Genomic DNA, 15,416 nt, shown 5'->3' on the forward strand with positions numbered 1-15,416 from the left:
AGGAATACCTCGGGTTGACTGAATGGACTGAAGACAATGCCCTCATTGCGGTCCAAAAACTGCAGCATCGGGATCTACATACAATGCAGAGTGTAGTATCAGCACAACCAACCTCATGTGCTGGTAAGTGCCTAGCCTAACCTCCGCGAAGTAGTGACGAGACTAGGATCAGACTATCAAATAAACCTGTGCAGCTAAATCATATACAACGGGAAAATAAAAGCAGATAATTACCGTTAAATATGGGAGGAGAAAACATGCTACGGGGAGTATCAGATAACCACGGAATACCAAATGAGGAACGTAAAGAAATCAAAATTTAAATGCCAACAAGAATAAGGAAAACAAACACAGTATTCACTTTCATTTCTTCCTTGTTGTAGGCGTACAACCCGATCCCATTTCAAATATTACCGTGGCGGTGTGCCACCCGATCCCATTTTATATATCACCGTAACGGCGTTCCACCTGATCCTATTCATATATCTTGTTGTAGGCATGCAACCCGATCCTATTTCAAATATCACCGTGGTGGCTTGCCACTCGATCCCATTTCATATATCTTGTTGCAGGCGTGCAAACCGATCCCATTTCAAATCTCACCGTGGCGGCGTACCACCCGATCCCATTTCATATATATTGTTGCAAGCGTGCAACCCGATCCCATTTACAATTCAACATCAATCATAAAAGAATCCCGGCAAGGTAACAAGAGTATAACAACAACATCCTCACAAGGGAGACAATATCATAAACAATAACATCCCAGCAAGCAAGACAATATCATAAACAAATACATCCTGGCAAGGGAACCAACAATGATAATCAACATATTAAGATGAATAAATCACAACGGAGTCACAACAATCACTATACGAGACTCACGGGCATGCTTGACACCGACGTATAGATACTCATCATCATGCCTATACGTCATACTCCACAATTAACACATAGCAAATAAGACACAACTCCTAATCCCTCAAGCTAAGGTTAGACCAAACACTTACCTCGATGCCACGAACACAATTAAGCCTCAACTACCACTTTACCTCTTGATTCCACCACCAACTCGCTTGTATCTAGCCACAATTTACTTAACGATATCAATAAATGCTAAATGAATCAATTCTAATGCAGGAAAATAGGTTTTATAAAGATTTCTCTAAAAAGTCAAAAATCGACCCCCGACCCAATGGTCAAAAGCCGAGGTTCGAACCAAAACCCGATTACCCATTCACCCACGAACTCAAATATATAATTTGTTTTGAAATCGGACCTCAAATCGAGGTCCAAATCCTCAAAATTTGAAAAACCTAAGTTCTATCCAAAAAACCCAATTTTCCCCATAAAATCCCTTGATTTTGATTTGAAATCATGTGAAAAGATGTTAAAGATTAAAGAAAACGAGTTAGAAATGACTTACAATCGATTTGAAAGAGTAGTTGTCTTTGAAAAATCGCCCAAAGGTGTTTAGGTTTTGAGAAAGTTTGAAAAATGAGAGATTTTCGGCTAAGTCATGATTTACACAGGCGCATATATCGCAATTGCGAAGCCGGGTTCACAAATGCGAACTCGCAATTGCGGCTAAAGCTTCGCAATTGCGAAGGATGGCCTATGTCTTCTTTCTTCGTAAATGCGAACAATGTTCGCAATTGCGGTGCCTGTCAAGGTTGCATTTGCGACATAAGCTTTGCAAATGCGAAGGTTCCCTATCCAGCTAGTCTTCGCAAATGCGATGGGTTTTTCGCAAATGCGAGCTCGCAATTGCGAAGCCTGTAGATCTGCAATATACCAGCAATTTTCCTAAGTTCAAAACACTCCGTGGCTTATCCAGAACTCACCCAAGCCCTCGGGGCTCCAAACCAAACATGCACGCAAGTCCAAAAACATTATACGGACTTGCTCGTGCGATCAAATCATCAAAATAACATCAATAACTGTGAATTTAGCATCAACATCAAAGAAAATTTCAAGAACTTTCAAAGTTTCAAATTTTACAACTAACATTCCGAATCACGTCATATGACCTCCGTTTCTTACCAAATTTTACAAGCTCAACTTAAATGCCATATAAGACCTGTACCAGGATCCGAAAATAAAATACAGGCCCGATACCATTATATTCAAACACATTCAAATTTATAAAAACTCTTATAATTTTAGTTAAACAATTTTCGTCAAGAATTCATTTCTCGGGCTTGGGACTTCGGAATTCAATTTTGGGCATATGCCCAAGTCCCATATTTTCCTACGGACCCTCTAGGACCGTCAAATCATGGGTCCGGGTCCGTTTACCCAAAATATTGATCGAAGTCAACTTAAATTCATTTTAAAAGCAGAATTTATTATTTTTCACAGATTTTCACATAATGGCTTTCTGGATGCACGCCCGGACTGTGCACGCAAATTGAGGTGAGATAAAAGAGGTTTTTAAGGCCTAGAAACACAGAATCAACTTGTAAAACCAGCTATAACCTTTTGGATCATCACATTCTCCACCTCTAAAACAACCGTTCGTCCTCGAACGGACATAAGAAGGAAGTACCTGAGTCAGAGAAAAGATGGGGATATCGGCTCCGCATATCAGACTCAGACTCCTAGGTTGCTACCTCAACAGGCTGACCTCTCCACTGAACACAAACAGAAGGGAAACTCTTCGATCTCAACTGACGAACCTGGCGGTCTATAATAGCTATCGACTCCTCCTCATAGAACAAGTCCTTATCCAACTGGACAATGCTGAAATCTAACACGTGGGATAGATCACCGTGATACTTTCAAAACATTGACACATGAAACACTGGATGCACGACTGATAAGCTTAGCGGCAATGCAAGTCTGTAAGCCACCTCTCCCACTTAATCAAGAATCTCAAACGGGCCAATGAATCTAGGGCTAAGCTTGCCCCTCTTCCCAAATCTCATCACGCCCTTCATAGGCGACACCCGTAGCAATACCCGCTCGCCGACCATGAATGCCACATCACGAACCTTACGGTAGGCATAACTCTTTTGCCTGGACTGAGCTGTACGAAACCTATCCTGAATAATCCTGACCTTGTCCAAGGCATCCAGCACTAGATCCTTACCCAACAACCGAGCCTCTCCCAGCTCAAACCATCCAACCGGCGACCGATACCGCCTACCATATAAAGCCTCATAAGGATCCATCTGGATGCTCTACTTGTAGTTGTTCTTGTAAGCAAACTCCGCTAAACGCAAGAACTGATCCCACGAGCCTCAAAAGTCAATGACACAAGCTCAAAGCATATCCTCCAAAATCTGAATAGTGAGCTCGGACAGCCCGTCCGTCTGAGGATGAAATGTTGTGCTCAACTCGACCCATGTGCCCAACTCACGCTGAACTACTCTCCAAAAATGTGAGGTAAACTGCGTACCTCGATCCGAAATGATAGACATAGGCACACCATAAAGACGAACAATCTCCCGAATATAAATGTCAGCTAACCTCTCGGAAGAATGTGAGACTGCCATAGGAATGAAATGTGCTGACTTAGTCAGCCTATCAACAATAACCCACACTGCATCGAACTTCCTCTGAGTCTGTGGGAGTCCAACAACGAAGTCCATAGTGATACGCTCCCACTTCCACTCAGGAATCTCAATCTTCTGGAACAAACCATTCGGTCTCTGATGCTCATACTTTACCTGCTGACAATTTAAACACCGAGCCACATATCCAACAATATCCTTCTTCATCCTCCTCCACCAATAATGCTGCCGCAAATCCTGATACATCTTAGCGGCGCCTGGATGAATAGAGTATCGGGAACTATGGGCCTCCTCTAAAATTAGCTCTCAAAGTCCATCCACATTAGACACACAAACTCGACCCTGCATCCTCAAAACTCCATCATCTCCTAATGTAACCTGCTTGGCACCATCGTGCTGCACTGTATCCCTAAGGACACACAAATGAGGATCATTATACTGCCGATCTCAGATATGCTCTAATAAAGAAGAACGAGCGACTGTGCAAGCTAACACACGGCTGGGCTCAGAAACATCCAACCTCATGAACTGATTGGCTAAAGCCTGAACATCCAAAGCAAGCAGTCTCTCACCGACCGAAATATACGCAAGACTGCCCATACTGGGTGACTTTCTACTCAAAGCATCAACCACTACATTGGCCTTTCCCAGATAATATAAGGTGGTGATATCATAGTCCTTCAGTAGCTCCAACCACCTTCTTTGCCTCAAGTTTAGCTCCTTTTTCTTGAACAAATACTCCAAACTCTTGTAATCCGTTAACATCTCACATGACACGTCGTACAAATAGTGCCTCCAAATCGTCAATGCGTGAACAATGGCTGCTAACTCCAAATCATGAACTGGATAATTCTTCTCATGGATCTTCAACTGACACGAAGCATAAACAATCACCTTGCCATCCTACATCAACACCGCAGCAAGTCCAATACGAGATGTATCACAATAAACTGTATATGGATCTAAACCTGTAGGCAAAACCAACACCGGTGTCATAGTCAAAGCTGTATTGAGCTTCTGAAAGCTCGCCTCACACTCGTCCTACCACCTGAACTGGGCACCCTTATGGGTCAACCTGGTCATCGGGGTTGCAATAGATGAAAACCTCTCCACAAACCGACGATAATAGCCTGCCAAACCCAAGAAACTCTGTATCTCTATAGTTGATGCGGGTCTAGGCCAGTTCTTGACTGACTCTATATTCTTCGGATCTACTTGAATACCCTCTACTGATACAACATGACCCAAGAATGCAACTAAACTCAATCAGAACTCACACTTTGAAAACTTAGCATACAACTGACTATCTCTCAAAATTTGAAGAACCAATCTCAAATGCTGCTCATGCTCCTCCCGGATGCGGGAATAAATCAAAATATCATCAATAAAGACTATCACGAACAAATCCAAGTAAGGCTTGAACACTCGGTTCATCAAATTCATAAAAGTTGTTGGGGCATTTGTCAACCCAAATGACATCACCAAGAACTCATAATGCTCGTACCGAGTGCGGAAAGCTGTCTTAGGGACATGGGATGACCTAATCCTCAACTAATGGTAGCCATATCTCAAGTCAATCTTCGAAAATACCTTGGCACCCTGAAGCTGATCAAACAAATCATCAATCCTCGGCAATGGATACTTATTCTTGATTGTAACCTTGTTCAACTGCCGGTAATCTATACACATTCTCATCGATCCTTCCTTCTTAACAAACAACACCGGCGCACCCCAAGGCGAGACACTAGGTCTAATGAAGCCTTTATCAAGCAAGTCTTGCAATTGCTCCTTTAATTCCTTCAACTCAGGCGGGGCAATACAATACGGCGGAATAGAAATGGGCTGGGTGCCCGGATCCAAATCAATGTAGAAGTCAATATCCCTATCAGGTGGCATACCCGACAGGTCTGAAGGAAAAACCTCAGGAAACTCACGAACAACAGGTAGAGAATCCATAAAAGGAACCTCAACGCTAGAATCACAAGCATATGCCAAATAAGCCAAACACCCCTTCTCGACCATTCACCGAGCCTTCATATATGAGATAACACTATGGGTAGAATGACTAGGAGTCCCTCTCCAATTTAAACGAGGCAACCACGACAAGGCTAAGGTCACGATCTTAGCATGACAGTCCAAGATAACGTGGTAAGGCGATAACCAGTCCATCCCTAATATGACATCAAAATCAACCATGTCCAAAAGTAATAAGTCTACTCAGGTCTCAAGACCTCCAATCACCACTATACAAGAATGATGGACACGATCTACCACAATAGAATCACCCACCGGTGTAGATACATATACAGGAGCACTCAAAGAATCACTAGGAATGACCAGATACAGTGCAAAATAAGATGACACATAGGAGTATATAGACCTTGGATCAAATAGAACTAAAGCATCTCTACTACAAACCAGAATAGTACATATGATAACTGCATCGGAAGCCTCAGTCTCAAGCCTGGCTGGAAGAGCATAACATCGGGGTTGGGCCCCATACTCTGAACTACATCTCTGGACGACCTCCTACTGGCTAGACTCCACATCTAGTGGCCTGAGCTCCACCTCTAATACCTCTATCTCCACCTCTAGCACCCCTATCTCCACCTCTAGCTGGGTGAGCGGGCGGTGGAACACTCGGTGCCTGAACCATGGCACGGGAACCCTGGTGCTGAGAACTACTCGGTGCTCGAGGGAAAATTCTAGTAATATGCCTCGTGTTGCCACAAGTAAAACAAGCTCTCGACTGCTGGGGCTGACGACCCTAAAAACTCTGAAGCAGAGGTGCACTAATAGGAGCTGGCGATGCAATATAAGACTGCTGATCAGAATACTGCATGTGAGAACCACGAACACCTGGAGCACCGTGAGAAGTCTAAAGTGCTGAATGAAATGGCCTGGGAGAATGGCCCCTACCAAAAGAATCCCTGCCTCTAGATGAGGCACCACTGAACCTACCAGAATGACGAGGTCTCTTGTCAGGCTCCTGTCCACTCCCCTATAATAGAACCATCTCAACTCTCCTGGCCACATTGGCCGCATCCTAAAAAGAAATCTCACTCCCCATCTCCTTAGCCATCTGTAATTGAATCGGCTGAACGAGTCCCTCAATGAACCTCCTCACTCTCTCTCTCTCTCTCTCTCTCTCGGTGGGAAGTATAAGAAGAACATGACAGGACAAGTTTATAAATCTGGTCTCGTATTGAGTAACAGTCATATAACCCTGTTGGAGACGCTCAAACTGCCTCTGATAGTTCTCCCTCTGAGTGATAGGAAGAAACTTCTCTAGAAATAGCTGAGAAAACTGATCCCAAGTCAAAGCTGGTGACCCAACTGGTCTAGCCAAATAATAATCTCTCCACCAAGTCTTGGCGGATCCAGATAAGCGAAAAGAAGCAAAGTCAACCCCATTGGTCTCCACTATCCCTATGTTCCTGAGAACCTCATGACAGTTGTCTAAATAATCCCAGGGATCCTCAGAAGATGCACCGCTGAAAGTGGTAGTGAAAAGTTTGGTAAATTTGTCCAATCTCCACAAGGCATCAGCAGACATAGCTATTCCATCATCGGTCTGAGCTACCACACTTGGCTGAACTACTCCAACTGGCTGAGCTACTGGAGTCTGAAACAGGGGAGCCATCTGCTCCAAAGTGTGAGTAGTAGGAGTCTGGGCTCCTCCTCTAGCCTGAGAGACGGCTGGAGCTACCGGAAGTAAGCATGCCTGGGTGACACTCTCCATAAGGCCCACTAGACGGACCAGAGCATCCTAGAGTACTAAGGTAGCAATGAACCCCTCTGGGAACTGAGCTGGGCCCACCGGAACAGCCTGGGCCGAAACCTCATCATCAAACTCAAATTGAGGCTCCGTTGCTAGTGCTGCTGCTCTAGGCTGAGCTCTGCCCCTACCTCGGCCTCTAGCACGGCCTTGGCCTTGCCTTCTGCCCCTCGTGGGAGCTGCTACTGGAGGCTCGGGCTGCTGATCAGTGGATGAGGAAGTTTGTGTTCTTGCCATCTACGAAAGAACAGAGTAGAAATTCAATTAGCATTGAGAAACCAAACCGCACGATAGGAAAGAATAGATGTGAAGTTTTTCCTAACTCTGTAGCCTCTGGGGGATAAATACAGACGTCTCCGTACCGATCCCTCAGACTCTACTAAGCTTGTCTGTGAATTGTGAGACCTAAGTAACCTAGAGCTCTGATACCAACTTGTCACGACCCGAATTTTCCACTCTCGGGAGTCGTGATGGCGCCTACTAGTGAAAGGTAGGCAATCCAATTAGTCCAATTATTTAACCATTTTTATTTTTAATCGCTTGCAATTCCAAAACAACATAACAAAAGTAACAGAAATAATAATAATAAAAATAGTGCGGAAGACAAAATTTGATAATTTAGATTAATACAAACTGCGGGAGTCTAAGTACAACTCTACCCAAAATTTGGTGTCACTATGTCACAGACTATCTAAGAGTAGTCTAAAAGATAAATACAAGATGTTTCAGAAATACATAGAAGAAATAGTATAGAAAGATAGAAGGAGACGCCTAGGCTTGCAGACACCTGCAGGACTACCCGAGTAGTATAGAAAGATAGAAGGAGACGCCTGGGCTTGCGAACGCCTACAGGACTACCTCGGGTCGCCTGAATGGATTGAAGACAACACCCTCACTGCGGTCCAAAAGCTGTAGCACCGGGATCTGCACATAGTGCAGAGTGTAGTATCAGCACAACCAACCCCATGTGCTGGTAAGTGCCTAGCCTAACCTCGGCGAAGTAGTGACGAGGCTAGGACCAGATTACCAAATAGACCTGTGCAGTTAAATCATATACAACGGGAAAATAAAAACAGATAATTACAACTAAAGATGGAGGGGAAAACATGCTACGGGGAGTATCAGATAACCACGGAATACCAAAAGAGGAATGTAAAGAAACCAAAATTTAAATGCCAACAAGAATAAGGAAAACAAACACAGTATTCACTTTCATTTCTTCCTTGTTACAGGCATACAACCCGATCCCATTTCAAATATTACCATGGTGGCGTGCCACCCGATCCTAAAAGAATCCCGGAAAGGGAACAAAAGTATAACAATGCCATCCTAATAAGGGAGATAATATCATAAACAATAATATCCCGGCAAGGGAAATAATATCATAAACAAATACATCCTGGCAAGGGAACCCACAATGATAATCAACATATTAAGCATGAATAAATCACAACGGAGTCACAACAATCACTATACGAGACTCACGGGCATGCTTGACACCGACATATACATACTCGTCACCATGCCTATACATCGTAATCCACAATTAACACATAACAAATAAGACACAACTCCTAATCCCTCAAGTTAAGGTTAGACCAAACACTTACTTCAATGCCACGAACACAATTAAGCCTCAACTACCGCTTTACCTCTTGAATCCACCACCAACTCGCTTGTATCTAGCCACAATTTACTTAATGATATCAATAAATGCTAAATGAATCAATTCTAATGTATGAAAATAGGTTTTATAAAGATTTCCCCAAAAAATAAAAAATCGACCACAGGCCCACATGGTCAAAACCCGAGGTTCGAACCAAAATTCGATTACCCATTCACCCACGAACTTAAATATATGATTTGTTTTGAAATCAGACCTCAAATCAAGGTCCAAATCCTCAAAATTTGAAACACCTAAGTTCTACCCAAAACACCCAATTTCCCCCATGAAAACCCTTGATATTGAGTTGAAATCATGTGAAAAGATGTTAAAGAAAAAAGAAACGAGTTAGAAATGACTTACAATCGATTTGGAAGAGTAGTTGTCTTTGAAAAATTGCCCAAAGGTGTTTAGGTTTTGAGAATGTTTGAAAAATGAGAGATTTTCGGCTAAGTCATGATTTACACAGGCGCAGATATTGCAATTGCGAAGCCTGGTTCACAAATGTGAACTCGCAATTGCGGCTAAAGCTTCGCAATTGCGAAGGATGGCCTATGTCTTCTTTCTTCACAAATGCGAACAATGTTCGCAATTGCAGTGCCTGTCAAGGTCGCATTTGCGAAGCTTATGTCGCAAATGCGACCTTGACAGGCACCGGACAGGTCGCATTTGCGAAGCTTATGTCGCAAATGCGACCTTGACAGGCACCGCAATTGCGAACATAAGCTTCGCAAATGTGAAGGTTCCCTATCCAACCAGTCTTCGCAAATGCAAGCTCGCAATTGCGAAGCCGGCAGATCTGCAATATACCAGCAGCTTTCCTAAGTTCAAAACACTCAGTGGCCTATCCAGAACTCACATGGGCAATCGGGGCTCCAAACCAAACATGCATGCAAGTCCAGAAACATCATACGGACTTGCTCGTGCGATCACGTCATCAAAATAACATCAAATACTATGAATTTAGCATCAAAATCAAAGAAAGAACTTTCAAATTTTACAACTAAGGTTCCTAATCATGTAATATGACCTTCGTTTCTTACCAAATTTTACAGGCTCAACTTAAATGCCATATAAGACCTGTACCGAGCTCCGGAACCAAAATACGGGCCTGATACCATCATATTCAAACACATTCAAATTTCTAAAACTCTTATAATTTCAGTTAAACAATTTTCTTCAATAATTCATTTCTCGGGCTTGGGACTTCGGAATTCAATTCCGAGCATACGCCCAAGTCTCATATTTTCCTACGGACCCTCCGGGATCGTCAAATCACGGGTCCGGGTTCGTTTACCTAAAATATTGACCGAAGTCAACTTAAATTCATTTTAAAAGCAAAATTTATCATTTTTCATAGATTTTCACATAATGGCTTTCCGGATACACGCCCGGACTGCACATACAAATCAAGGTGAGACAAAAGAGGTTTTTAAGGCCTCGAAATACAGAATTAACTTGTAAAACTAGTGATGACCTTTTGGGTCATCACACCGTTCTGGAGGGATTGCTATCATGTGGATGCATAACATGATTACAGTAGATGAGGTAGTTAGAGAGGATCAGGAACTGTATGCCATGATCAAGGTACTTCCCAATCAAAACCCTTGGCTTTTGATTACAATATATGCTAGTACAAACAGTTATAAGTATAATTTAATGTGGCATAACCTAAATACCATCTATGATAAATACAAAGTTCCTTGGCTGGTAACAGGCGATTTCAATGATGTTTTCTCATCAGATGAAAAATAAGGGGGGGTGTCGCCTAATCAATTCAAGCTATGGAATTTGGTTAAAAATTGTAATCTTTTTGACCTAGGTTTTAAGGGACCTAAATATACCTGGACTAATTACAGGAAAAGGAGTAAGGGTCTAATAATGGAACGTCTAGATAGATGTTTTGTAAACAAGGGCTGGACCAATCAATACCCAAATGCAATAGTGGATCACTGGCCTACAACATATAGTAACAATAACCCTCTTCTAATTAGGCTTAACCCTAAATTCAGCCCTCAAAACTCTAGGCCATTCTGGATTGAAACTATATAGTGTTCCCACCCCCAATTCCCAAATCTTGTAAAATATTGCTGGTATAATAGATCTTTTGAAGATGCTCTCTCAAATTTTAAACTAGAAGCCTCTAAGTGGAACAAAGAGGTCTTTGGAAACATTTTCAAGAAAAAGAGAATTCTTCTGTCAAGAATTAAAGGCATCCAAAACTCTTATAACTACCCAGAAAACTTTTTCCTCCTAAATCTTTAAAATTAGCTTATAAACGAGTATAATGATCTTCTTAGAATGGAAGAGGATTTTTGAAAACTTAGGTCAAGAGTCAATTGGCTAAATAATGGTGAGGCCAACATAAAGTTCTTCCATTTCTCGACCTTAATCCGTTGAAGAAATAATAAAATATCTCATTTCAAAAATGAGGATGGAAACTGGATCGATGATCCCTCCGAAATCTCTAAACACACCCTCAAGTATTTCAAAAATATCTTCACCACCTCTCTCTTATTGTCTAGTAGGGCATATATCATCAATTCCCCAAAGTCTTTTGATAATCTGGACCTAAACACTCTTGATTGTCCTGTCACTAGCCAGGAAATCTCAAATGCTATTTTCTCCTTTAAACACATGAAAGCCCCAGGACCGGATGGCATCCATCCCTTTTTCTATAAAATAATTTTGGTTTGTGTTAGAGAATTCTGTTATAAACTATGTAAAGAATATTTTCCATACGCAAAAAAATCCAGAACCTATTAATTATACTCATCTCTGCCTAATCCCAAAAATGCCTAATGCTAACCTTCTAAAAAAATTCGTCCAATAGGCCTTTGCAATACTATCTACGAAGTAATTACTAAAATAATTGCTAACCGAATTAAACCTTTTCTATCTAAGATCATAAGTCCTTTTCAACTAGCTTTATTAAGAATAGAAGGGCGTGTGATAATAGCATCATTATTCAGGAGGTGATCAACAAATTCAAGAAAATGAAAGGGTCTAAGGCTAACATGATTATTAAATTAGACTTAGAAAAGGCCTTCGATTATCTGGAATGATCTTTTATTTTGTAGAACTCTTGTATACTTCAAATTCCCCCCAAAAATTACCAATCATATTATGAATTGTATTACCACTAGTAACATTGTCATTCTCATCAACGACACCTGCACAAACTATATCATGCCTGCTAGAGGCATTCATCAAGGTGATCCTCTTTCTCCTTACATTTTCGTCCTTTGCATTGAGATGCTATCCAGATATATAAATCACCAAGTAGATTATGCTAATTGGAACCCCATTAAATTAAATCCAAAAGATCCAGACCTATCTCATGTTTTCTTTGCAGACGACCTTACATTGATGGCCAAAGTAAATAACAAAACCTATGCCACCATCTCAAATACCCTCTCTACTTTTTGTAATCTATCAGGATAGAAAATAAATTATAAAAAATCAAACGTTTTTTTTTCTACTAGCTGTCCACAACTCCTCCAGGAAATTTTATTCAAAATACTAAACATTTCAGTTAGCGATAATCTTGGTAAATACTTAGCTTTCCTGATAATTGATAAAGCTCCCAGGCCTAAGGATTTCCTTTATATTCTTGATAACATGAGATCTAAGCTTGCAAACTGGAAAATTAATTGTCTAAACCTAGCGGGTCGAGCAACACTAATACAATCCACTCTTAGTAATATCCCAAATCATGTCATGCAATATTTCCAATTACCCAAACAAATCCTAAAACACATTGATCGACTCCAAAGAAATTTCCTGTGGGGTAATACTCCGGAATAAAAAACATCTCCACCTAATAAATTGGGATACAATTACCACTCCTAAGAAAATAGGGGGAATTGGCTTAGTCAAAGCCAACATAAAAAATAAGGCTTTATTAGCCAACCTTACATGGCGCCTCTATAATAATACAATGGCCTCCTGGGCTAAGGTTCTTATTAACCAATACTCCAATAAAGCATCCCAAAGAACTCCTCCTTCATATGGAAAAATATTGTGCATGGATAAAGCCTTTGTAATAAAGGCTTAACATGGAATACAGGTAATAGAGATCGGGTTAACCTTTGGGGTAATAGGTGGATTCCTAACCTCTCCCCTCTTAGAACTCTGATCCAAGGCCCCCTTCCCTTTAAAGAAGAATGCATGCTAGTAAGGGATATCCTAGTCAATTACAAATGGAATTTCGATGACCTCTCCTTTTATATCCCTAGTAATATCAAGGATGCCATACAAAACATTCATATAAATAGTTCAAGCCTCACCAATGATAAGCCATACTGGTTTCCCACGACTAGCAGAATCTTTAGCATCAAATCAGCCATAAGCCTTCTCACACCTCATAAGGATCCCTTCATAAACATTTCATGGATTTGGAAACTAAAAATCCTTAGGAAAATAAGTTTCTTTCTTTGGCTTTGCTATCATAAAAAGCTTCCCACTAGGTCTTATCTCCTTCGCGTAGGCCTTAATATCGATGGCCTTTACCTAGCCTGTAGAAAAGATAAAGAAGACATCACTCACATCTTCAAAACATGCCCCATAGCTGTAAAATTCTGGGAAATCTTAGGTATCTCCCCTCCAAACTCAACTAATATCCACTGGCTAGATTCTATTAGACTCATGCAACCTACAAAATCGTTTCCCTCGCTGGATTGGGAGGATATCTATCCTTATGGCCTTTGGCATATATGGCTCAATCGCAATAATAATAACCTTAACAATGACTCTAAAGATATCTCAGCCACACAAACTCTTAACAAAGCTGTCGAGTTCAAGTACCTCACTGGTACCCAACACCCCTCCTTATATGTCAAAAATATCACCATCATTTGGCACAAACCTAGCAGGAGCTCTTACAAACTTAACTGTGGCAGTGCTTATAATATAAATAATAACGCTGGTGGCTTGGGAGGAGTCCTACGCAATAGTCATAGCCAATGGATTGTAGGTTTTCAAAACCGCACTAATGTCATTAACAAGACTCAAGCAGAGCTTCTTGCACTAGAAACAGGTCCAAGAGCTGTTGTTCAATTTAAGCTCTATCCTCTTGAAATCGAAATAGACTCAACAGAGGTAATAAATCTTCTTAATATTGATCACCAAATTTATAACCATATTATCTCTTCATGCAGGTGGTCAATGGTACAGTTGGGGATCCCATTGCTCAGACATAACTTCCGAGAAGCAAATTCAGTAGCTCACCTTTTGGCAAAGACAATATAAAGCTTAGGATTATAAATAAAACAATCATCCATCATGCACCTACTCCAACGATGGAGGCAACAATGAAGGATGATGCTGTTGGGAAACTCTACCTTAGACTTATATCGGAGGAATCTTGTACTAAGTTAGCAAGTATGGGGAACATTAATGCAGTTAATAGTTCTAGTGCTTTTGTAATATCTCTCAGTTTCGATCCCAATGAGATAGTTGGGAATGGTCTATGTAATACTACTTAGTTTCTAATAAAATTTCCTGTTTACAACCAAAAAAAACTATTATAGTAATGTATTTTATAAAGAATATAGGCATTTGTAAGATAATCAAGTCTTGTTATTTTATTAAGTATATCGGAGTATTATTTTCTACTTATATTATTTCCTTTAACACTATTTAATTTGAAAAATAAGTTTAAATTATCATGTCAGAGTGACTATTATATTTTAATCGAGGCTAAGTCGATATTTTTCAGATTTTTATCATCTAGTTATTTTAATTTTTTACTCATTAAATTAAAAAAAATTGTATACGCATCGAATATTATTCAAATCTCAACGATCAACATCATTAACACATTATTATTTCTTACCTTTTGTTTTAAAAGTTTAAATTATATTTTTAACCTTGAAATAATCAAAATTTTATATAAAATTAATTCACAAAATTACTACTAATGAAAATGAGGTCCGCAACTGCTTGAGCTGCCTTACCCTTTAGCCAACGTTGCCACCCCTGTAAGTTAACCGTCAATAAAATAGGCGAGAACCTTAAGACCATGATATAACCCCGACTAAAGCTAAGGGGTCGATTGGTAGAGTGTATAAGAATAATTCTAAATAGGTTGTACTAGTAATGTTGGCATTAGTTATGCTGACATATTTTTTATTCATTGTTTGGTTTGATATATTAAAGCACTGCACAATTTCTAAAAGAATTGTTTATTGACAAACTACCCTCATACCTAGTCCATCACTTTCTCTTTTTAAAAGAAACATATGTTGAGGAATGTTTTATATGAAAAAGGTTTAAAAATTATTTGATTTGTCTACCTATATTGTAGTATAGAACTTAATATTTATTTATAAAAAAAATATGTTAAGTATTTATTTATTTACTAAGGATATAATTTTATTTCTCACTTTTTAGGATTATTCAAACTTGCATTAATATAATAACATATTTTAATCAAGCATAAATTTGACGGACAATTTTA

This window comes from Nicotiana tabacum, chromosome 10 (assembly GCF_000715075.1).
Source record: "Nicotiana tabacum cultivar K326 chromosome 10, ASM71507v2, whole genome shotgun sequence".
NCBI classification, from domain to species: domain Eukaryota; kingdom Viridiplantae; phylum Streptophyta; class Magnoliopsida; order Solanales; family Solanaceae; genus Nicotiana; species Nicotiana tabacum.